This window comes from Anticarsia gemmatalis, chromosome 20, assembly GCF_050436995.1.
Source record: "Anticarsia gemmatalis isolate Benzon Research Colony breed Stoneville strain chromosome 20, ilAntGemm2 primary, whole genome shotgun sequence".
Classification (NCBI taxonomy): domain Eukaryota; kingdom Metazoa; phylum Arthropoda; class Insecta; order Lepidoptera; family Erebidae; genus Anticarsia; species Anticarsia gemmatalis.
Genome location: NC_134764.1, coordinates 3169372 through 3192892, shown reverse-complemented (window position 1 = coordinate 3192892; position 23521 = coordinate 3169372). Strand labels below are relative to the sequence as shown.

Here is a 23521-nt window from a genome sequence, read left to right as displayed (position 1 = left end):
ACGCGAAAAAGTTACTACTGACAATAAATTGACAACGGCAAAACTGACAAAATTAACGTGTTTTGAGCCTACTGCTACTGACTGATTCGTATACAAGAGGCAGTTTCAGTTTTCGAAAACATACTTTCCCTCTAACGACCACTTACCTACATAGTTGCCACAAAACTAAAATACAAAAATCTATCTCTACAAAAAAGCACTTTCGCTATAAAGGGTTAATTAGTAAGTAAAATTGAGTTATATACACACCAGCTCCTATTTTGATTATTGAAATCCACAAATATTTTTTCAAAACAAAAATGAATAAATGTTGATAAAATAAGCATCATCACCGTCACTTATATGGGAGTCGCAGTATAAATCACACGATCTACTGCGTACAACTGAAGATGGAAACATAACATTATGTCATGGCTTAAAATACACCATACTATGTTTGATCATCCAATACTCAGTTTATTATTATTTACTAGCTGACCCGCGCAACTTCGCTTGCGTCACATAAGAAAGAATGAAAAAAAAAATCCCCGTTTTTGTAAAATTTTTCGTTGCTACTCCGCTCCTAATGGCCGTAGCGTGATGTTTTAATAATATAGCCTAAAGCCTTCCTCGATAAATGGTCTATCTAACACTGAAAGAATTTTTCAAATCGGACCAGTAGTTCCTGAGATTAGCGCGTTCAAACAAACAAACAATCAAACAAACAAACAAACTCTTCAGCTTTATAATATTAGTATAGATTGACGAAGAAGCAATATCGCGGTGTATAGGAAGACTATCACCTCTCTGTGAGTAAAATATTTAATTTAAAATTACAATAACTGAAGGAGCCAGCTAAATCTCTGCGTAAAGCAAATGTAATGCCCAAAGCTATAACGAAGAAGGTAATTTGACTAACATTATAAATGTGAAAATGTGGATTTCTGGATGGATTTGTCACTGAATCACGCCAGTAATGTTGAACAACTTTAATGTTTGATGCACTGATAGTTTGTATAAATTGGATTTACACATGATACTTAATCCCGTATGTACTACTTACCCTGGGAAATGTTTAGAGGACGAATACCATCGTTACATGGGCTACATAAATTATACGTTGCCACTTTTTTATATTTTCTGCCTCTTTACAAATATTTTAGCAATTTATCCATAATTGGCATTTATCTTCATTAAAAGTCCCTAAATACCTGAACATTAGCAAGTTTCAAGAAACAATTCCACTAAATCTATTGCTAGTGTATTTAAATCTAGACTCTAGGCTTAACGACATTCTAATGACGACAACTCTACCTACTGTAAACAAATAGATTTCATTACTAAACTGAGTTTATAAATTGAAAATAGACATACTTTTAACTTTTATTGAGAATCCAGTTGTTATCAAAAAATATTTTAAGAAAAACCAAACAGCAGATGCGTGCGAGCGCCCCTAATAATAAATTTAATTGCAGTAATAGAGTGCAGAAAATCGGGTATTTCATTATTGGACGAAAGATTTGTCATTTCAAAATGAAACAGCCAGTTTTACATTTCATGAATTATATCGGATAATCTACCTGCTAAATAAAGTGACAATTAATGTAAAAAAACAACTGTTTCTTTTGGTGAGCTATCTAATGCTTAACTGATACTTACATAACAAGTTAGGAAACCGGGCCTTAAAGTCGTATTTTAGTAAGTAGTAAGATAATAATGTCTGACAAACAAGGAAAATATTAAGAACTTTTAAACAGTTTAAGATATCTATCAGCTGTTGATCACAATTTCTTGACTAGATCGGAATCCAATGAGTTTTATCAATTCAAGCGTAGGTATTTAAACTCGTTCGGTAAAATATTAATATATTCGTGTTGCAAGTGATCGCCAGTGTTTTAGTTGTTTGACCTTAGTCTGGCATTTGTAAAATAGCAACTAGGCACTTTTGAATACCGTTGACAACTATTATTACCGATCAATTCAATTGGTATTTACTTTAAGCTTAATAATTCGACGATTTGGGTGGGCCAGCTATCAAATTATCATTACTAACCATTCTATGAAGTCTGCAAAACAATTCTTGAAACGTTTCGGCCGTGTGTTCATTCTAGACTCTATCAGCTCTACATTGTCTATGCTAATTTTCGCGCGTAAATTCCAGACGGCCATGTCGGAATAAAGAGTGCGATAAAAAAATATTCGAAGAGTTATTTGCTAGCTTTCTTGTTGCTGCAAGATTAGACAGAATGCTTCACTTATTTCATGATTTATTTGTTCTAATGAAAGTGAAGTTTCGTTCTTTAATTTTATTATATCTAAAATGATTGATGACAAAAGAAAATTGTTCTACTATGATTAGTTGACAAAATATATTTTTAGCACTTGCTTGTAACCTAGCAGTAAGTAGAGTTCTCGGATTAATAATATTAAATAACAGCTTACATACAAGATTGTGGCCACCGGTCATACCTACGGCTATTTTGGCCAGTGTCAATAATGACATCATTAAAATCATTGACATTCGAGATATCTTATCACCTTTCGCTCTTATTACCTGCACAATAAGACTTATAATCCGTTACTTAGTGCTATTTAAAATAAGTATTTGGTAATCACACTAGACTGCCGCGTTTGTAAAAAATATGTCAACACGTATTGCAATAGCATAAAGACTATTATTGCATGACAAAAATGAAATATTAATCTGGTAATTTATAAGCTATGAGTAAAATTAGTTTCCAATGTCATATATTTCGAAATTGCTAATAAGGTGTTGTTGACGGTCAACCAGAAGGAGTAAATAATATTCGCAAGCATTATGTAATAAAAAACATTAATATTCTTTTTAGTCTATGAGGATGCAAAGCCTATTGATGAAGAAACCACTAATTACGTGTTCCGCATTTAACTATAATGTATGTATGTATGTAACGATGTCTGTATGTATCTGGTCCACATATTTACGTAATCAATGAGACCGGCTTACCTTTTTATTTACATTGAAAAACGGAAGTCCGTTCAACCGGAAACGTAATGTCGAAATTCATCATGGGAAACCGATGACACGCCCTTGAGTTGTTACCGATTATCGATTACATCGAACCGATAACAATGTTAGTTAAGAGTTGACAGCCGTAAAATTTTGAATAGCCTCCTACAATGCGAAGCTTTGGCGACAAATCGTTGGTTCGACGAATGGAACGAGACGACCAGGACCGGTGTCACTTGAGCTCTCTTTTGTACGCCTCGTGGTGTTTGTGTGTGTAATTTCGTGGTTCATTCTCTGTTAAATGTGTTTTGGTCGGACAATGGGTTGTCGATGACTCTAAGTTTGTATGATGACATTCGATGTGTTGTGGTTTCAGGATTGGCTTCAGCATTACAGACATATTTGCTTGTTTTGTAATGTATAGGAAGGGTTTTGGCAAATTAATTAGTCATGGACAACATTGTTCAATGAATGCTTTTGTTTTCATCTGAGTCATTGACTTTACAGTAAAACAGCAAAACAGTACTTTTGTCCTTCAAATCCTTTAATGTTGAAATCGTTTTTAATTTCTATACTTTATGTCTTTCTGAGCACGGGCTCCCCAAAACTAAGGCTGTATAATTGTCATTAGTTACCCTGCAATTAAATAGCCAATGTGCCCATACTACGTTATAAGCAGAAAATCGTAGGCGTACATACCTTTCATGTGCAACCGACAGAAAAAACTATAAATAAATAATAACCCAGCAATACATCGAAGTATGCTTGATAAAGTTCTGGGAAAATCACTGACCTTTCATCCAATGACCGGTCAATAACTCAGTCACCTTTCACCGTACAATAGGACGATATATCTTTAGGTACAGTGCAAAATATCAGACCTTTATCTAACAAACTTTATCTGCACATTAAACTTCTTAATGAGTTCATTCGAGGGAAACAATGAGGTGAAAATAAATTGACAGGGACGAGTTAGTAGGTAATATTGTGAAAAGCTATAGAGGTATTTCTAAAGGTAACTATGTATACGGTTGGGAAATTATATAAAGGAGGTATGTATATAGCAATGCAAATGGTGGTAATTCGATACTACTGTTAACAGAGAAATCTTTACGAAATGAGAGACAGTAAATCAGAGGTCTCTGCATTCCTTTTAAAACTAATTTATAGTCGAACAGGCATATAAGATTTTCAGAGATTAATATTGTTTACCTTGTCTGTTAAAGCACCAACTGAAAACTAAGTAGGTTTTTCCTGTAAGTGCATTACTGCGACAAGTCACTTTACCTGCTTAGGGTTTTTGACACTTAAACACTTTCCTGAAAAACCAATTCTTGACCACGTTCCTATCGTTTAGGTAGATATTATGAAATTAATGTCGTTTGAACGGCAATGACATTTATTTTCCACACTTGTAATTGTTTAAATTGTACAATCATCTCGACTCCTGTTTGAACTTCTCTCGACGCCTTGATAAAACCATCATACAAACTACCATACTAAATGTAAACGACCGTAACGCACCTTCAGTTATTTCGACATTTATTACGCATACATACTAAATACTAACATGCATAAGTCTGTCTGTTTGTAACGCTTTCATGTACCGCTGAATCGGTTTTCATAAAATTTTGTGTGGATATAGATGAAGACTCGGAGATCAACAAAAAACAATTTTTATTTTTACCATATAACACGCGAAAAGCCTGACCCATCCCCAGTGGCGGATTTGCAGTCCTAGCCGCTATAGGCCCCATGCCCCGTGCCGCCCCTTTTTCAGAACCCATCATACATGTAGACTGGATACATAGTTCTTTATTGACAATAAAGAATTGACTAACTATATCCAGTTTTTTAATTGTTTAAACAAATTAATTAATGTTAACTATAAGTTGCTAGTTTATAATAAGTATTTTCCGAGGTTTTAGGGATGATTAGATACATCAATAAAACATTTGAAAAGGTCATAGGATTTATTACTTAATTGTTTACTTCGTAATGGGTGGAACTGCAGGCTACAGCTGATATTATATACTATGCATTAGAGTTATTTGTTATTAATCTTGTTATAATCAGTGATTATTAGTAGTTTTAATAGATTCGTCATGTCTGTCAGTCTGTCCGTCCGTATGTCACAGTCATTTTATTGAGACTATGCATACTATAAGGCTATTTGGAAGGTAGTTGTATCCAATGAACCGCTATAAAGGTGTAGTATAACTTTGAAAAAACAATAAGGTTGACACTCCATACATGTTACTGAGAGATGATTTTTTTAAAATACATTGTGAGTTGTGTGTTGTCCGCCTGTCGGAATTGCCTCAATGCTCTATACATTATTTCTAAATCTGGTGGGCTTCTCCGTTTCTCCGAACCCATCGTGCGCGATCGAAGTTGCCCGATTGTTTGTCACGAAGTGCCGCCCTTAATATCTAGCCGCCCTAGGCCTGGGCCTACTGGGCCTTAGGGCAAATCCGCCACTGCCCATCCCTCATACCGAGAGGAGATCATTGCCCAGCAGTGGGTACAGTAATGGATTAGATTGATCGCTTTAATAGCTTCTTTTAGAAACACCACTGTACATCCAGGTAATAAAATATCGGTGTACGAATTCCATGAAAATACGTTCAGTAGTTGCCACAATTGAGCAACCAACATCTATCCAAACCTCTCAACTTTCGTTATGATAATATTGATACACGCAAACGCATCCACATATCAGCTAGTTTTATACAAATCAGTGAAATTGGACACACAAAAGTATTGCACCAACGTAATTTATCATAGAAACAATCTATTGCACGCAATGGCCGACGCATTGGGAACACATCGGACGGTTGCGTCTTATAATAAACGAATAATTGACTCATTAATTACACGGACATGAATAAACATCGATATGTATGTAACAATGGACATTGTGAATGTATTTTGCATTTCTTCTGTAATCTTCCCATGGGCCGGTACGTAATCATTCTTTCACGCATCATTGGACGTGACTAGCCATCGGAACTGTATATAGCGCCACGATAAAAATGATTTACACATAATCCTGCGAGTATTATAAATGCGAAAGATGGTGAGGATGAATATTATATATGTGTATATTTGTTACTAATTGATGAAATAACTACTAACCGATTTTGAATAAAATTTGGTGTACAGATAGTTTATAACTTGGATTAATAATAAGGATGCTTTTCTTGGCTTCCAAATTTCTAACTGTCATTTGTTCAATGGCTTTCAAAATCACAAGTGTAGATGCGTATGCAAAAATTTCTTAAAATACCGCATAGGGGCATATTGGACTTTTCGTGAAAACCTTTTCATTCAATGCAATCAATCGAATTGTTACACACAAAACGTAGTACTTTTGACGTACAGTTAGTATCTACTTAATGAAAAAATCAATCAAAACTCGGTTGTAAAAGAAAACCAGTTTACTTATCGGAAATTACACCAATTTGCAAAAAAAATCGCAAGTGCGTATAACAGGTTGGTTTCAATTGCTTCTGTGAGCCGTCCTCCTCAATTAACTACGCTTGCACGGGATGATGAGCACCCGACCTACTCTCACTTTCTTTCTAGCTCACTGTACAAATTAGACCAGAAACATTTCATTTAATAACCCAGAGAATGTATTTCATTTGAGTTCAAAAATAACTGAACTCTACAAACAGATCACTATCTATTCACGTTCACAATTGCTGCTTAAAACATACGCAAAATAAGGAGAAAACAATTTCTACAATAAAATACAGGAAATAAAAACAATAACTGGTCATTAAAAATATATCGTACTGGCAGTAAGAGGATTTCTAAGTCTACAATTAAAAAAAAAACAAATGACATTTGACATATAGTGACAGCTTAAAAAAGTCTAAAGCCGTATCTACATGAGATAATCGATCTCAATAATCGACTTCCAATCGATTCGGAAATACTAATGAGTCCTTACGTATGTAATTTGTGTTTCCAATCGTTACGAAACATGCGACAGGTATATCAAATTGTCAAATGTTTTATTGAACATGATAGCGTCTTGGTGAAAGTGGGTTGAAATAATTTGGGGGCGTGCGCCGTCAACTGTTGCATTAAAACAACGATTAGCAAAAAAACGTATGCTATTATATGTCGGTTAAACTAGACCAAGCCTTGCGTTAAGATACACGATACGTAATTTAGCAAAAACGTTCACGCAAAAGTATTGGAAACCGATATAACTAGGAATTTACGTGAACAGTTTTCATTTAGCTCGGCGATGTTTTGATGCTAATATGATTATTACAGTTAGTACTCATTATAATTTAAGCAAATAATTCCGCGTATATCTAATAATTGCATATTTTAGTGTGATCGTAAGGATTAATTACCTTTAAATTCAAATAAATTAAGTTCCGCCTCCTATTACAACCACATTAATAAATGCATACTAAGCTGGAAACGTTTCCTGTGTCTAATACTATTAATACTTCCGGAAAAGACAAGACATGCTACAATAACTTCCAATTACTCTTAGAAATAAAGTAATGATAGTAATCAAATCTTAATTAAATAAAATTTTCCTATATTCTAAACATTGTACACAACGGTACGTTAACTAACATGTCACTCACTCACTTACGCGGATGAAATGCGCATCGTTCGTTAAAAAAGCGAGTGCTCGATATAATTACATGGTATCACGCGACTCGAGGCATGCGGTGCACGCGTTCATTTCGCTATTGCAGACCTGCCTTTACATTCCCTCGTGTTAACACATTCGAATTAAGAAAGCCTTTTCCAATTACTAATTATGAAATAATTGAACGCAAATGTCGCAATCTTTTGTTTTTTTTCTGCTTTTAGAAAATTCATTGAAATGTAACGATTTGTGTTTATTGTTTCAGGTAATTATCTTCCGTATACTTAGTTCTGGTTCACCTTCATTTGCAAAGGTAACGTTATCATGATTGAGTAAACTAATAAAGAAAGGTTTAGTAACGCTATTAAAGATTTTTTTAAAGAGATAATAATTATCGGCTGGATACTGCTTGACTTTCGTCCCAAATTCTCAATGCTACTCATGCCTTACAACAACATTTATTACTTACTAATTTAATATTTTTTTAAGTACATTTTATCACTAACATAATAGAGAAATTACCCAAAACCAACTACCATTATCCACAAACCGCCAATTTCGGCCATTTCACAGGCTATGCAAAGAATAAGATTGTCCGTATCTTCCGTATTACGCAACACACCTTATTGCCTTCAACTCGTAACTTGTTCCACGCTGTTAGGCTAAACACATGATAGAGCGAGAAAACCCCCTTATACACGTGTTATGCAACACTGACGTAATGGAAACTTGGCCAAATTAACTGTTTGTTTGTGATCGGATGATGACATTGATTGCTTCTTTCATTAATTTGAATTTCCTGTGATTTCGTGGATTTTCCTCTCTAAGCCATTTTATAGATTAATGAATCTTGTAATTGCTAAAAGTTACTTTGAATTAAGTAGATAAGGAGTTGCATCGTTTTGAAAAGTTGCATTTCTATCGAAATTACTGGTCATCCTGATAGCTAAATTGATCTCTGAAGTTCCTTATTTTAGTTGAAATAAGGGTTTAAATATATATATGCCGTATTGCTAACGATAAGTGTTTATAGACCAAACATACATGAAAACCCGCCTTCTTACCATAGGGGTATCAGATAGATCAGATAATTATAATTATAGACATACTTCTTAGGTAAATTTACAAATGCACAACAAATACGATTACCATATAACAAAGAAGGGTCATACGATTAATTTAAAGTAGCGTTACATAAAATATTCACATGGCCATGGTTCAAATAAACATGGTCATTAGCGCATCATAATTTATATCATGGAATTAACTAAATATAATGTTATTGCCTGCGTGTTGCATGCGTACATCTTATGAACAAATTACGGATGTAATTTGACGGATATGCTTAGAGGTAACGCTTTTTGTGATTTGCGGATCTACTAAACGAAATTATAGGTTATAATCTTTATATATGAAGAGGCTAACTAGTAGGTACTTGAAGACTGTAGCGAATTAAATCGATCTCGAAATTAAAAGGGTTTTAAGACACTTACTCTGGTGTCGTGTTGGGGTTAACAAAACAGCGGAAAAGGTCTTAAATTAATTAACAGTTTAATTTGGTAGCGGTTTTCAGTTCAATATTTTAAAACATGTTATCTTAATAATGTCAATAAGAAATTCAAAAATAATTACATATAAATGTGACTTAAATGACGGCAATAAATACAAGAAGTTACATTTTAATCACATATTTTTCTTAAGACATGTATTCACGCGTAAATCGTAGGTGGATATGAAATCTTTTTCCGCGGACCAAGTCGTCTCCAGAAATCCGCAGTAAAAGTTCCTACCTATAGCGTATACAATATAAGAAATTACTTGAAGTGTTCAAGACTATTAATACAGTAACTCGTTTATAGTACTAAAGATTATTTAGAAAACCTATCCTACGAGATAACTGCGTAGAAAGTGTTTAGCGAAAACTTGCTTCAACGACAATTACTTGTCCAAATGTCTATAACTCTTTACTTTATGGCCGACCATAGTCAATAGTCTATTACGTTGAATATTTTGTGACGTGGGAATATTTATTTATTATGTTTGTTAAAATGTAGAAAGTATTTAAACTTAAAAATATACTTTGACAAAATAATAAGAATTTTAAGAGTGTAAGTTCTTTTATACTTGTCTTTTTTAAGATGTTTGGATAGCAAAGAAAATATTTTCTTTGAGAAAAACGTTTCCAATTTATTTTAAACGAAAATAAACATTGTTTTTCTTTGATATTATTTAATTACCCAATTGTAAACATAATAATAAGTATATTATAACTACTACTACATAACTGTTATTACTTTTATTACACAAACCCTACATAACAAAAGGCAAAACAAATTCCTGTCTAAAGCAATAGGCAGATGATTTGCATTACCAAATATTACTTGTTATATTTGCAAGATCTTACAGTAATTAACGAATTCATACGATTGGCATGCGGTTATACCGTCTTTTGTGAGTCGGTCGCGTGCGCTCGCAGAACAATCACTGAGATATTGGGACGACGAAATACATGTTTTTTTCACTAATTTATCAATTCTCCAATAACTCTGGTATGTACCTCGCGTGTTTCACAAATATTTGCTTAAATAGAAATCTGAGAAGTAAAAAGTTTGTGTGAAAGGTTTTATTGAGCAATTGTACTTACTAATTGTTTTTATGTAACTACTAGTATAGAAATTGATTAACCCTAGTTCATGTCATGAGCGATTGTGTAAATCGACGAGGTTCCAGCCGTTTCCCAGGTTGATGTAGTGTTGTTGGGTTTTTCAAAATCGGTTATATGCATGCTGTTTATATTTGTTTTGGTTTCGTACCCAAGACATACAAATAGGTTTGTATTTTTAACCCGAAAATGTAGGCAGAGGTGTATCAAATACGCCCTCATTTCGCTTTTAACAATGGTATTCCCATGTAATAGGGGGTGGACCTATGCTTTTAGATAATAGTGTAGTGAAATTATAAAGGGCGAAACTGATTTGTATTCTATACACTCCTGGTACAAAAGAAGTGATGAAAAATGAGTCTAATAATTTTCAAAGTATTACGTGATGGACAGGTGACAAATCATCTTGACTGACACATATTAAGTGGTGTAGATCGCTAGTTATGAATTGATTACAGTTAATTACTGAGCTCCCGTTTAAATGGTCTAGTTATAAGACGTGCTCTAATGATAGGTATGCGCAATTTTACACATAAATATATCAGTAAGTATCAACTGCCAGCGGACTTAAACTCAAATAATATTCACTACATACTATAAAGCAAAGTCGCTTCCCGCGTCTGTCCCTATGGCTGTATGTATGTATGCTTAGATCTTCAAAACTACGCGACTGATTTTGATGCGGTTTTTTTAATAGATAGGGTGATTCAAGAGGATGGTTTATGGTTTAAAGATGTAAAAGCAAAATAACTGTGTAAACCGGGCGAAGTACAGCTAATAACAAACTAAAACTTTCTTTAAATTCTGGCTGATTTCCTCTAACAGATAATTTTGTTCAAGCAATAAAGTTAAATTGAAGCATGAAGAAGGTATAACCCATTTCTTCATATTAATTTAACCATCACATAATATTTAAAAATAATATATTGCGGGAGGAGTTGTCTTTTTTTAATTTTATTGGCTGGAAATATGAAACCTGGCTTAAAAAACTTTGACCATGTATTATTTATTTCGCAATAAGAGGACCTATGATGTCTATAATATATTTATCGTAGTGTCGTACGTGACACATTAGTCCTGTATTACAGTACATTTCATAAGTATGTTACTGTAACATTAACTCGTAATAACATTATTACCTTTTATATATTTATCTATTTGTATTACGTAATATAACTGTCGTATGTATTACACAAATTGGTTCGAAATTGAGAAATATATGTAGTTGCGAAATAAACATATGTTATTCTAAATACATTATAATTTATGTTCTTTCGTTAATTTTCGGCAATAAATTATGTTTTATGAATGAACATGAAGTGGTTTAATGTCGCTCACATAAATCTTAGCCTGATTACCTATTGAACTGATTTAGGGACAAATGTAAAGTCAACAATTGCTTTTTTGGTCTCTGCCTACCCCTATGCGAAAAACGTGATTTTATGTATGTATATGGATGCATGCCTAAAAATTTGTTTAATACATTTATTGAGGGCATGCAAAGTCCCCAACCCGCTCTTGGCCAGCGTGGTGGACTTAAGGCCTAAACCCTCCCTCATTACGGGAGGAGACCCTTGCCCAGCAGTGGGACATTAATGGGTTAAATTTATTATTATTATTTATTTATATGGATGTACATATGTAAAGTCACGGTTCTCTATAGAATAAATGTGTGTTAAAATCGCATTTAAAACTCCCTTAATAAGAGATTACCACAAACAGAAAGACAGACGCGGCACGGAGACTTTAAAGGTAAAAGGTACTGTGATTTGTGTTTTTAATGTACGGAAACTATACCCTTGAATAAAATAATTCCAATATCGTAATAGTAAATGATGTTTTAATATGATAAATTAACTGTAAACAGCCCTGAAGAAAACATATTTAATATTGAATATACAGGTGTATTAGTAAATACTTTCAAATACATGTGTCATTGAAACAATCGCACTTATAAAGAATATTTCGTGAGAAATTACGCGGAACTAATGACTCTTTGCTAATTATTTAACGTATTTCAATTGTTTCTTAATCGTTTGAAATTATCTTCGTGAATTATGGCTGGTATAGCAAAAAATACTATTGGATTTGTTACAACATTATCGTAGATGCTCATGAGGGAGCTATTTCATAACCAGGCATCATGATTAGCTAGCTCTAGGCCACGGCTCCTTTCATGTGGACTTATTTTTACTTGGACCTTTTATATTATGTCACGGACAAAACCACGGGCGAAAACTAGTACTTACCTGTTTTATAGTCTACAAAGTAGTCTGTAACATAAACTACAACATGTACAAATATGTATGTACATATATTATTAGTTCTTCTCACAATAACTTAACGCGATATTTTTTCAAAATTCGGTGTGCAGGTAATCTGGATTTACGCAATGAATACTTTTTACTCTAGGAAGTGGCCAAAGTGGGAAAACTTTTCACTCGAAAGAAGTCGCAGGCATAATCTAGTTTCTTTCATAACTATAGGTAGTATATTTACTGTTCCTTCATTAAGCAGTCATATTTCAGCTATTGCTTGCATTTTTTGACTGGTTGGTATGCGTTCAATAGGAATTCTAATACAATGTGATGTTGATCAATGTGTAATAGTGACTCTTGTATTTGTATTGTATCACGGAGAGGCGTGACCGCGGTGCATAATCTAAGTCGGTTCAAATAGGGCTGCCTAAACACTGAATTCGATACGTATAAAAAAAGGCGATTTATTTTTCTGATATGTGTTTTTGATGTAACACATCCTTAAATGAGGATCAATAAACAACTTCTCTTCTTTTTCAGATTCTATTAGGTTTAGTTCTTTGAAATCTCGACATACATGGCTACTGTATAGAAATTATTCCTGCGGCATTCATTTAATTATTTTACTGCAGTTGTAGGGAAGAGGTTGGCAAAATGCCTCTAATCTATGATTCGATAGATCCATAAGTTGACGTTCCTGACCAGAAACAAGAAGCTAACTAAATATCCATTTAAAATATCACAATCAACTATCTATATAATATATCCATCAAATATATTTTTAAGGCAGCTCCCCAAAATACCATCAACCAAATTGTTGTGACATAACACTCATAATATCCAGTAGTCGATACATTACGTCACTATTTGATGATAGTTCCATTGTACAAGATTTATTTAATTTACTATCTTTGTAGTGTAACAATAGTTTAACACGATTGTTTCACGGTGGATACACTAAGCGTAACTTGTTATTTGAAGTTAAATGAAGGGTTACGGATGTTACGTCAATTTAATTGAAGATTACTGATAGATATGATTTGTACATAATAGTGAATAGTTTGTGTATGCGTTTTGTTATGTAGTAGAAAAGTTCTTATGTACTAGGGATGTTGGATAGGTACTGCGTTAGTTTTAGAAAAAGTGAAAACAAGAAATCTGTTAGCGATCTTAACAACTAAGAAATATGGTGATACAATGATTAGTGTCGTGAAAATAAAAATATTTTTTTTGTTCTTCATATGTTATTTGCAAAATCTGTCATTGATTCTGTTTATTTTGGCGTCAGATGACTTTGAGAATTGTCCAAAGATTTACTTTTCACTGAAATATTATATTTGGCAACAATGATTGTCAATTTAAATAACTTTTACGAATTAAATGAATTGGCCAGCATAGTGGACTCAAGGCTTAACCCCCCCTCGTTACGAGAACAGAGCCTTGCCCAGCAGTGGGACAGTAATAGGTTCAACTTATTAACTAGAATAATTTACTTGCTAAATAAACCAAGTCAGTAGCAAGATCAACGGACAACACATGCAATTCGTTATACGCAGTTACGTATAAACTTTTTCTATTGCACTATAATCTCATTAATACGAGTCTTTCTTTATTTTTTCTGCTGAAAATGGAACGTATCGACTTAAGCGTAATCTTGCTTGCGGATGTGTGTTTTTTGTGACTGATATAATACTTAGTTGTCTCTTATGAAACTTGAGAGTATTACAGGCTGTTTCTTATTCAAGGCGGCTACATAACTGTTAGGTACGTGACTTAGGTACTGAGAATTGCTATCAAAGTATGACATGTAATGTATCTTATTACCTTTCTTTGGGTTACTAAATTGTGACTAGTTTATAGTCGTTGTAGGTCTGTGTTAACGCAGGAAATACTTACTGACTGAGGCGTCATTCAGTTTTTATTTTGCTTAATGAAGGGAAGAAGGGACAAAATAAGAATTTAACTTACTGTAAAATAATAGGATATGGAAATTAACGCGAACACGCATTTTACTTCGGAAATGCGTAACGTTTCGGCGCAGGTTATACTCACCGTGGTCGCAGGCTGACTGACGTATCCTTTTATATCTATACTAATATTATAAAGCTGAAGAGTTTGTTTGTTTGAAGGCGCTCAGAAACTACTGGTCCAATTTGAAAAAATATTTTAGTGTTAGATAGCCCATTTTTTCAATTCAATACCGCTAAGAGAAAATTGTTTAAGATAATTGTTTTCATTAAAGTTGCCTGCAGTACAGGCCAAGCCTAGTGCAGGCAGCTTCTGTAATTGTAACTTATTTTCTTTGTAATATGCATGATTATTCTTTTGTATTATTTTAATGTAAAATTGTATTATGGTAAATGAATAAATTAAAAATTAAATTATGCTGAAAAAAAAAAAAAATATATATATATTGAGGAAGGCTATATATCAACATGCTACGACTAGTAGGAGCAAAGTAACAGTAAAAATTGTTACAAAAACGGGGAAAATTATGTAACAAGAAAGTTTTAAAGTTGTGATGGACACACTGTACAATCCTGGTAAAAAAAAGTAGGTATTCCAAGCAAGATAAGTATTTTTAGGCCTTACTACAATGCTAATTACTTTAATGAAGGATGTACGGCTCACTTAGAAGAACTAAGTTTCTATTAATTTCCGTATTGTGGTCTAAATGAGCCAGCTCATTAGTATCTAAAGTTTGGAAGCCCACATTAACATTTTGCTATGCCTATTGTATCTCCGTGCTTAAATAAAATAGCCTATTTGATTCCAATGTCACCGAATTACCAAAATAAAGATGGAGATTTAAAACTCTTTATATTGTAATAAAACTTGAGACAACTAAAAGGTTACATTAAAAATATCGTTGTCAATATGTGTACAATGACATCATTGTTAACGACAACTAAGACAAATATCAAATTATAATGAAAACAGGATTTGCGTTTTAAATAATGGTTTCAAATAACAATGCGCGCGAATAAATTGAATTCTTAATTTGAACTTTTGTTATTTTTGACAGAACATCAGTCGTTTAAAAAAAGAATAATATAATAAACAATACAAGTGATCAGTGGTAATTTCAGAACGATTTTGTGAAGGACGTTGTAGATTTTTCATAAAGCATAGTGCTTTGCTGAATAAAGCTGAATGCTAAACTACGTCAGTACGTGTAGAATAAAAATCGTTTCATAGCTTCAAACCGATTGTTGATTTTTTTTAAGACGACGAGGCATTGGTTTACTTACATAGGTACATCCTTCTCAGCTGAATTAATTACAAACTTGAGATGTAGATCAAAGGATTGATAAAATAAATATGTATTTACTAGATTAATCAAGTCGAAGATTCATTTCATAGAGGAAATTTAAAATTATCCTCAAATAACTAAGGCAAAACAGCCAATGAAGGGTGATCTGTTGCTTATTCCAAAAGCTTATGTATTTGCTATTGCCATTAGTAATGCAGTTGTGTACCTACTCTTATTAGAATTATTTAGGACGCAGGGCGAATACTTAACAAACTACTCATTTACACGGTATTAGAATAAACAATGGCGCAATTTAAACAGTTTATGAAATAGTTTACACATCTGTTCTTACGGAATTTTATTGATTCAGTGACGTCAGGGCGTCCATTTTGAAAACAATGTCAAAATTAACGGTCCATTTATGATTATTGCTTTGATTTGTAATAATTGTCACATTGTGCTTACTTTTGTAGATAAACTAGCGGCCGCCCGCGACTTCGTCTCCTTGGACTTTAGTTTTCCCATTTATTTATGCTAATTCTTCTTAAAAAGGTTTACACCTCCTTCACTTTTTTCTAAAAATCTTCGCCCTTTTAATGTTTCTCTACACTCTCCAAGGAACAACCATACCCTTTTCCCATAGAGGCAGGCAGAGACCAAAGAACTCCACTTGGTACACTCCTTACAAACTTTTTTAGCTTCATTCACATCTATACATCCAAGGAACGTACCTACCAAATTTCGGTGCCAAAGTATTTTCGGTTGTGCGTAGTCTGTCAGTCAGTCATTCAGTAACGGAAGAGTTATATATACATACTAGCGGACCCGACCGACGATGTCCTGTCTATACGTCTTTAATTTGTAAAAATTAATTAAAAAAACATTGTTTAGCGGAGAAAATTGTGAACCTAAACAATTCTCAGATCCTCTTGAGCACACACAAAAATTTCATCAAAATCGGTCCAGTCGTTTAAGAGATGTTCAGTGACATACACACTTACAGAAGAATCATATATATAAAGATAGTATATAGGTATTTGTACAGATATTGCGTAGTTTTCATGTTTTGTCGTATTTAAGCTTGTTACGTGGGTTATGTATGCGGCTGTACAAATTCTAACGTCAGTGGTTTGCGACAAAAACACTAGATTGTTTGTTGATGTGTTTGTACTTAGTATTATTTGTAATTGTATATGCGTAATTAATGTTGTACGATGTTTTTGCGCGAGGCAAACAGTAATATTAAGTTTTTATTTCAATCTTGTTTTTGTTCTACAATACATAATAATAAAATTATTTTATTAATGTATTGTTACAACCCAGGTCACTGGGTAGAGGAAGTCCGATAGGCAGTCGCTCCATGTAACACACTGGTATTCAGCTGAGTCCGGTAGGACTGGAAGCCGACTTTAACATAGTTGAAAGAAAGGCTAGGCTGATGATGACATGATGTTATTTCTTAACAGTACCTAGAACTTACTTACTACCTAAATCGAGATGGTAGAAGAAAAATGCTTTTAGCGAAAATATGTTTTACTTCATGCCCGGTTTTACCATATAAAGTCAATAGACGTTCGGAATACTTATCTAAATATCAAAACGCATACTAAGATCCCATATAAGATAAAATGTATTTAATTAATACAAATTCTGTAGGAAGTATCGTTCTCGTAATGAAATCTAGATAGAATATAACGAAACAGGTGCACAGCCTAGCCCATAGGGCTGGCTGAAACGAGCGTATGTAGTTAAAAGTATGAATGCTGCATAATTATGGATACTAGCTAGGTATTCTTAGGTAGATTTATAAAGTAAGTTAATTATCACCTAGGAGTCAATATCATTATTGAACTTTTATGTCCTTAGATAATGTAATTTTTATTATCTAGTTTTTATACGGAGTGTTTATTTACTTTAATTAAAATTACGCCCTTGACAAGAGTCTTTGGCTAGTTTGTAGTAAAGCTAGTTCTAAGTCCTAACATCAAAGAAGCAGCTATTTTTATAGCCAGAAACAGACCAACATTAAACTTAGTTCCCTGTAATGAAAATCAAAGCCAAGTACCTATAATCTGTATTCTTTTGTTTCTGTCGTAATTAAATCTATTTATTTAAAACAGTCGTAGTTGGTGGTATGAGGATTTTTATTACATAACTCTTTAAACATATTAACATGCATAATAATAAAAAAAATAACACTATATAAAAGAATTACATTAAAATATTTACAATAAGGTTTAGAAAATGACTAAGTTATAACCTTTCGTGGTGAACCCTAGGCTAACTTCGCAATCTCGGCCGGTCGCGGCTCCACTCCGGAACGCAGGAAGCTGAGCATTCTCGCCGAGTAGCGAGTGTGCCAACACTGCCACCGAACACGCTTAAATGGCTCACAAATTATTCACATTTTCAATACTCATTACTTAAATATTGCAATTTTATAACATGGTGATGCATACATCATAGGTAAATACATAAAATTACTCCTTTTTCCGTAGAGGTACTTACTGTAGGTAGAGTTCAAATAACACGGCGAAGTAGAGGATAATCAACTGAAATCAGTCTTCCTTGAAGCTGTTTTATTTATTTGGTACCTAACATACTTGTACGTAAATGCCGTATTTGGCCACCAAGATGGACTGAAATCATACTCATTCTATCGTTTGGAGAGGACGCCACAATGCTTAACATTGGGAAAGTAGAGGATCAAAAATGACCTCTGATTATTTAGTGATACTTTGGTATCCATATTTTACCACATTCTTTTAAAACAGAGACGTCTCTCTACATCTGTTTTTGTGCTGGGTTTTATATGTAAAATAGTCTTCATACTATCTGATCTCATCAATTTATCAAAATATTATACAAATCGGTCGCTATTTTCAGAACGCAATTTAACTTTATTCCACATTTACTATGTAACCTAAGTGATGTCAACGAGTGCTTCTATCAAAATAACATCGTTTTATGGCGAATCAAATGTCTTGCAAATATAAGTTTTAGTGCAAATGACTAACAGATAGCCATGTTACGCGCAGGCTTCTTGTTTTTTGCGTAATTTATGCGCACACTGCGATCCTTGCGCAATGTGCGAACAGCGTATAATGCGCACTGGCGTATGTAAGCGATTGCTGCTCAATAAAAGCTTTCAAGATGCTATTTGATTTTTACTTGAATATTTTATAATTGAAAGGCATATGTGGGTTTTTTTTATAGATACGTGTTACGTATCACAAGAATCAGAAATATTGTATATTAGTTTATGCCATCGATTTCGTTTGCGTAGAAAGATTTCCCGGGGTAACAGTATCCAATATAACCTTCCTTTGTGTTAGATTTTGTCAAAATCAATCCAGTAGTTTTTGTGTGAAGAAGTAACAAACATGCATTTCTTAACATCAAGATTACTCTCACTGGAAAATATGTTATTCACTTCGCAATTAATCTCTTCAGTTTTTGACTGAGTTTATATGTTTCAACTGCCTATGTGTAAGAGTTCGTGATTCCAGTAAGTATAGATAGTTAAGTTAGATTTAGCTATGATCTGAATGTAGCTATGTGAAATAATTCTATGAAACCCATAGGTCAAGCTGTGTTCTCGGAAACATTTGTAATCGGTAAACTATTGTCTATAGATCCCTTTACTTTTATCTATGGGTAACAACTTCTTAACAATAAAGTTATTTCGTTAAGGAAATTAATGAGTTGTATTTCATTAGGCTAACAATATTTTGAGATAAAGCAATAATATGAAAAGAGTAGGATAGTTTTGATTGAAAATCTTGATTCAGTTTTCAAGTAAAATAAAGTGTTTTGAGCACTAACATGTTATAACGATTCGAGTTCCGTCTTTAGAAAGGGACAACGCTATACAACCTCTATGTAGCTAGCGCTATCCCTTTCTCACGATAGAACTTAGATCGTGTCAGAGTTCGACTTCTTTTATTACATTGTGTAAAACAACCTGCTTTACATGTTTATTCTACTTTTTTATGAATCTTCAGAAAAGTATACAAAGTATATGTATTACATTACAATAACGCATAACAATATTTTTCACACACAATCTGACCGATCTGAGTGTTATGTATGAAATTATGCAACTTCCGCACAACCCCACTTTGTATTCTTTTGTTTTTACTACTTATCATTCCTTACTATCTATTATAAAGTTATCAGAGCAATTGCGTAATTAATTTATTGTGCAAATAGGAGCAGAGAATGGGAATATTTTTTGAGATAATTCTAGTTATGATTCATTTTCGTCGCAGATTATTTTGCTTATAAAATTGTATGAACTTAAATTGATTATTACTTTAATATTTTTTTTAGTTTGTTAATATAGTAGTTACATACATACATAATCTGACGCCTGCTATACCTGAAATACACCCACGTTTCGCCATTAACAATGTTAGTTCCATATGTAAGCGGAACCTTTTGCTATTTACTAAACTCCGGGCTACTATTAAGAAACATCCTAATATAAATTAACAAATACCAATAGGACTTTAGCTGACCCGGGAATCAAACCACGACAACGACCTCATAATCGACAATCGGATACACTTCCGAATGTGTCACAGGGGCAGTCAGTAGTTAAATGCACAATTAACATTACCAATTAATACAAACAAACTCAATCTACACCTACTACCCTTTTACTACATGAATACATTCATAAATATTTACATTCACCACGTGAAACAAATCTATGGATTATAAAAATAGTCTCGTAAAAGAGTTTTATGGTTAAATCGAGCGATGGACAGACATTCCCCCCAGTTCTAAGAAGTAAGACATTTTTAGTGCTTTATTTGCATGTAACCGTAAATAAGTGCAAAGAATGCACTTCGGATTACGATTGCCATGCGATTTATACGCTCCGGACACTACGCACTACGATCTGGGAAAGACAACTGTTGAAAAAGATGTAGTGTCTTCTTCTTCTTGTCCTTATTGTCTAACCCTCATTTCCTACGTTATTAATTGAAAAGTGTATGGTGTATTAATATTTAAAAGAAACCAGATTCTGTTGGGACATGGTTTAATTAGCAATGTGGAGTTTTAAAATCTTTGAAAATGAAATCATTCACTTGTTAGAAAAAAGTATAATAGTCGAAAGAAACATTTGAAGTAGATATTATAACTATATTTCGAACTATTCTCAATAGTTAAGAACCGTATGTCTATCTTCAGTCTTCTCTTCTTAGTAATTTTTATGATCTAATACATAAATCTGGAAATATGCAAAAGTGTGACATTTATTCATGAAAATACAGATTTCTGACTACAAAAACCGTCCTAATAGAATAATGTCGTATTCAAATTATCTGACAAATCCTGGTTTCGCTGTAACGATGGAGACCCTACTACAAGATTAACATTTCGCATGGCTAATTCGAGTTTTCCGATATCTGAGTGACCGCCTCACTGGCGAGTAATTTAAAGTAGCCCGTGTTTATACTAATGCAGACGGATGCGTTAAGAATTCGACTTATGTCTGCTTCGAGTAATTGAGGTTGGGGATTTGAAAAGAAATTGAGGCTCAGTTTTAAATAGACTTTACTTCCAAGAAAAGTAAAGTAGGTAGTGTGTTCCGAAAATATTCAGAAATATACTTAAATGTGAGCATTTGGGGGTCTATCATGGTGGAGCATGGCACAGGACAGACAGGTTTGGAAGGAAAGAGGGGAAGCCTTTGCCGAACAGTGGGACACATAAAGGGCTATTAAAAAAAAACAATATATTAACTAACTGTACGTATGTAAAAGAGCTTCATTATTTTTTTATTGTTGTGCATTTTTTCACTATCTTTTTTATTTGTTTCAGGTAATTACCTTCCTATGTTTACTCCTGGAAATTCGTGATGACACTTTTGAAGTTGTATTCCTGACACTGCAAGTGCGATAAGGAAAAATCAGCATGAAGAGGTACTAGAATAATCCTTCTTCATTAAGGCTTAAGATTATACCTTATTGAATGTACTTATTTCTCTATGTTAGGCCCTTGCGTTGTTCCTGTTGTACGTAAAAAAAAACAATACAATTTAATTGAAAATAATCTCATACTTTCATTGCCGATGCTAAAATGATTGGAATACTTAAGACAATTTTTTATTTGCATTATAATAATCTAATCTAGCGTCTAATATATAGAAAGTTTACAACTAATATCGGTATAAATACTTGTAGTCAAAGGGAAACCAGAAAATACCCGAGTATGTCCGCCATAAATTATGATAAAACCTTATTTGTCGATAAAACAGAATTACGATCATCTTCAATAAATATTAGCTTATATGGATAGCTGTCATTCATTGATTTGTTAAGTTTCTCTCGTTGAGTGAAATCTTATGTTTCCTGTGATTGTGTGAATGTATGTACGAAAAACCTGATAGTTTATTGCTGACAGTGAGATTATTTATTGATGTCAAATGTGTAACTTGTTTTTATATATTATTATCTTGTTTACTAATTCCGTATTGAGCAGTCAATGTCGTTAAATAGTAAAATCGCAGATAGATGTGTTCACATTGATAGAGCAGACCGTTTTTTTTTTCCTTATCAGTTCAAGCAATATGTAACGCGATTTCTTATACTCGGCACTATCAAGTAACGAAACTTTAGAACATAAAAATTACGTTAAAAAAAGTTCCTTTGAAACAAGTAGGAAATAATTGTGTTTTGAAACAAAATCTCTCTATAGATACTTACTTGTCGAAAGTGATGGGGAATTATTTCTCTAGTTTCACAAAACGAAAATTATAACAAAGGACTAAGCAGGAAGTTTTAAATATGTATTTGTTAGTAAACATGTGTTTGTCAGTGGGTTCAACGACCCCGGTTATCATTAGCCGCTAACTGCTGGCTATTATAACACTATTTAGCTATGTAGAACAAATATCTATAGTGCATGTGCAACTGATAATGATGTACTAAAGTGACATAGTAGTGAATAGATATTAATAATTGCGTGATATTTTAATTTTTCCTTGTTAAACTAAATTATATACATGTTATAGAAAAGTGGATAAACGGATCTATGAGATAATAAACCAAATTCAAGTTACTGAAGATGGTCTACAAATTTGTACAATGTTACTATTTTCTTTTCTTATTTTGCCTTTGGCTATATCTTGACAGTGAACTAGCAATCAGTTCTAACCATTGCCGCACTGTCGTGCATTAGATCTCAAACTTTTCTTATTTAGAGATAGCCCGTATAGAACATTTAGGAAGTTAGCTTCAAATCAAAGTCCTAATACTAAATATAATTAGTATAAAAGGTCTTAAGTAAATGGAGGCGATTCAAGCGAAATGTTTACACCGGGTGACCGCATTCCACGCATGCGTGGTCGTGGCGTCGCCGTTCCACGGTTCTACCGGCGCAGCCGCTAACCCAGTCCTTTTACTATTTACTTATGAATTTATTTGAAAATGAACGTGATTATGATGTGAATGGTATTTGTCAGAAGATTGGGCGTGGAAAATGATGTATTACAGTTCTTTTTTGTCAGAACATGGTGATGGAAGAAAAGATCTAGGCTTAAAAAAATGTGCTAAGAAGAAGAATGACATATAACTTAAAGATATTTTTAATAACTTATTCTACTGTTTGGGCAATTCGCAAGGGGCAAAATTTTATTAAGCTAAAAAAATATTGTGTATTACCGGAAAACTAAAATTTGTACCTATGTGTCTTCCTTTTTTCTGCTGTGCCAAGGCCTAAAAGATATTAGCTCTAGTAGAAGTAT

The 23521-nt window shown here is 33.3% G+C and overlaps 1 protein-coding gene and 1 long non-coding RNA gene across 2 annotated transcripts in view; both read left to right on the top strand.

Annotated features, from left to right (window-relative positions):
- Window positions 1–23521, top strand: part of LOC142981377 (uncharacterized) — a 110161-nt gene that overhangs the window by 12526 nt on the left and 74114 nt on the right. The gene's annotated exons all lie outside the window — the stretch shown is intronic.
- Window positions 757–22403, top strand: LOC142981400 (uncharacterized). The gene is made up of 3 exons (XR_012959933.1): window positions 757–788; window positions 7858–7905; window positions 21598–22403. It is a non-coding gene; the product is annotated as an uncharacterized LOC142981400 (long non-coding RNA).